We start from the raw sequence: 3560 nt of genomic DNA, 5'->3' as shown, positions 1-3560 counted from the left end.
CGAACTGCCCACCTTGCGGTGGCCCTGGTTAGTTGCCAGTCTGTCCCGACTTAGAGGAAACAAGGATACACCGCCAGGCTCTGCCTGCGCCGGCCTCACAATCTTAAATTCTTAAGTTTGAGCCCATTGGGGCGGCCACCAGCCGTCTTAATCCACCTTGTCCAAGGCCTGCCTTCCTCTTCCTCGCCACCCCTCCAGCGTTACCAAGGCACAGTGTCCTTCTCCAGGGACCGGTCTCTGACAACATGTCCACAGTACGTGAGACAACGCCTCACTATCCTAGCCTCTAAGGAGCACTCTGGTCTTGCTTCTTCCAAGACGGATGTTTGTTCTTTCGGTTAGTTACTCTGTAACTCAGAGCCTCGCCATTGGTTCCGTCTCACAGCGCCCCTAGGTGGAGGAGTGGAACAGCCCCGCTGGCTAAAATCTTGATGGAAATCTAAGGCATCAATTCTCCAAAAGTCAGCTGGTAGGTTTGAACTGCCAGCCTTTCAGTACCCTGCTCCCCCCCACCCAGTGCCTAACTCAGAGCGCCACTAGGGTTCCCTTTAACCCCTTCCCAAAAACCCTTACCCACCGCCATCGAGTGGATTCTGAGAGTCCGACTCAGAGGGACCCTATAAATAAAGAGTTCCCCAAACTGTCCATCTTTGTGGGAGCAGTAGCCAGCATGGCTGGTGGGGTTGAACCAGTGACCTCGCGCCTAGGAGGTTAATGCTGATCCCACCGCCTGCACTCCTTTGGGGACACCTGGATACCAGCCCAGCCTGGCTCCTGCAGATCCCCAGGGTGAAGGGCAATCTGATCTGGCATGGGTGGGGGGCTGGGCTGCCAAGATAGAAGAAGGCCTGGCCCTCCCCTCCCTCCCCTTGTGCCATCTGCTCACCTGCGCCTCCGTTAGGGGCACGTGTAGGGTCAAGCTGTTATCCTGGGGGCTCCTTCTTCCACCCAACAAGGAGCGTTAAGCGCTCAGATGCTCTCAGAAAGGTTGGTGCTTCAAACCCACCAGCAGCCCCGGCGGGGAGAGGGCCTGCCCTTGTAAAAATGACCACCTGGAAACACGGAGGCGGGTGGGAGTGGGGACAGTGCTGCTCTGTCACACAGGGTCACCATGAACGAGAAATGATTCGCTGACACCCACAACAACAACCTCTGTACCCCAGCGGAGCTCCTGGAGAAGAGGTCCCGGTGGGAGCCAGCTCTGCGTGTGCCCCCCAGGCAAGGAGCCTGGCTCACAAATGCAACCCCCCCGCCCCTGCAAATATAAAAATAAAAAAGGAATGCAACGTGGTTTTTCCTCCTGGGTCCTCAGTCGCTCCTGGTTTCTCCAGAGACCCTGAAGCAGCTGCATAGACGTTGGGGTAGGGCACCCGAAACACTGAGGATCCCCAGGGCCACAGAGAACCCAGCCTCTCGGGGCTGCCCACAGAACACAGAAATAAAAATCCCTCCTTGCCTTTGCGTCCATTCTGGCTCCGAGACTCTGGGGCCGGAGAGAGCTGCCACCACGAGGGGTTGGTTCCTAAGAGGCAGAGCATTCTGGGAGCAGCTCTCCAGTTCTTTGGGTGGGGGAGGAGGGGCTGTTGGTGGGCTTGCCCCCTGACCTAAGGCTCTTTGGCACCAAAATGTCCAGGAAATGGAAGCCGAGGGACACTTCTGTCCCCAGAGTGCTAATGATGTCATTCCACTCACCTCAATCTCCATTCCCAGTAGAATACTAAAAGTGGAATCAATTGAAAAACAAACAAACCACCCAGACCCCAATGCCAATGACCGCATCCTTTTGTTTGCCCGTGAGTCGGACGGAGTGGAACTGCTCCTTGGGGTTTCTTAAGACTACAGAGCTTTAGGGAGGAGGCCAGTAGTGTAGGAGTTAAGCCTCGGGTTGCTGACTACAACATCATCAGTTTGAAAGCTTCCAGTTTCTCCGCGGGAGAAAGAGGAGTCCCTTCTACTCCTGTGAAGAGTTTCAGTCTTGGAAACTCACAGGGCGGTCCCTGTAGGGTTGCTATGAGTGGCCTCCACTCAATGGCAGGGTAGGGGTGGACAGCCTCATCTTTCTCCCACAGAGTGGCTGGTGGGTTCGAACCACCGACTTTTCTGGTCAGTGGGCCACTGCTTAACCCACTGCACTACCAGGGCTCTTTAGTAAAACATCCACTCTGCCATCTGGGTGGATTCCTACAGGGAAGACCTGCCCCTGTGGGTTTCCGAGACTCTTAACACTTTACTGGATTAGAGAGCTTCATTGTTCTGATTCATCCCTGTGAATCAGCCGGCTGATGGTTTACATTGGCTAATTTGGGGTTAGGAGCCTCACCTGTAATCAATCCGCTACACCACCAGGGCTCCGTCTACAGAAACACTCATTCACTCTCACTGCCAGCGAGTCGATTCCAACTCATAAGGATCCTATAGGACAGGGCAGAACTGGCCCTGTGGGTTTCTGAGAGGCTACAACTCTTAGGGGAGTGGAAAGCCTCATCTTTCTCTGGAGAGACTGCTGGTGGTTTCTTACCGCTGACCTTTCCTTAGCCAGCCTAATGCATAACCACTAGGCCACCAGCAGGGCTCCAAGAGTTCTTTAAAATAGCCCTGAAGCGGAACCCATGACAATGATCTATGCATAACCCCTTCCCTGGGGGACGGACAACAGGAAAGTGGGTGAAGGGAGACATCAGTCAGTGTAAGACATGACAAAATAATTTATAAATTATCACGGGTTCTTAAGGGAGGGAGGGAGGGGGGGAAATGAGATGATACCAAGGGCTCAAGTCGAAAGAAAATGTTTTGAGAATGATGATGGCAACAAATGTACAAATGTGCTTGACACAACGGATGTATGTATGGATAGTGATGAGTTGTACGAGCCCCCCATAAAATGATTTTAAAAATAAAATAAAATAGCCCTGAAGCATCTTCGGGGGCCAGAAAAATTTTCCAGGCCTCTCCCCATCCCTACACCCAATGCCACTTCTCAAAATGGCCCTATGGTGGTGGTTCCTGGTGCTGTCCAATCTATTGAGACTCACAGAGTTTAGAACTGACCTATCGGGCTTTCTAGAATGTAATCTTTTAGGGGGGTTGGGGGGAGGACTTGGTGGCCCAGTGGTTAAGCACTGGGCTGTGAATCCAAAGGGTGGCAGTGCAAACCCATCAGCTGAGCCCCAGGAGAGAAAGATGAGACAGTTGGCCTTCCTAAAAGTCTTGGAAACTCTATGGGGCAGTTTACCCCTCCTTTATAAAAGTTTCTAGATCTCCACACACTATACCTTCCACACTCCCAACTGCAAATTCAAGTGGAGGGCCTGGCAATGCCCAAACTTCCAAGGTTGGCCTCTAAAGGAAACGCAGATTCCCAAACCCCAGGCCTATCGCTCTGCCAATCCAAATCCCAGCGAGGTCCCGGGGGTTCTCTGCTGGCCCAGCGACCTTCCCCATGCTCCGGAGACACCCCGCCCCCCTCTTATGTCCATGCTCTCAGAAACAACAATCTTACTGATTTCCCTCAAACACACCCAAGTCCCCCATATCACGTGCCACGTCTCTCAGTTCCAAGA

This window comes from Echinops telfairi, unplaced genomic scaffold (genome assembly GCF_000313985.2).
Source record: "Echinops telfairi isolate 266 unplaced genomic scaffold, ASM31398v2 ScPeMD7_655;HRSCAF=1070, whole genome shotgun sequence".
Taxonomy (NCBI): Eukaryota; Metazoa; Chordata; class Mammalia; order Afrosoricida; family Tenrecidae; genus Echinops; species Echinops telfairi.
The sequence above is the reverse complement of the archived record's forward strand: the minus strand, read 5'-3'. Positions refer to the sequence as shown.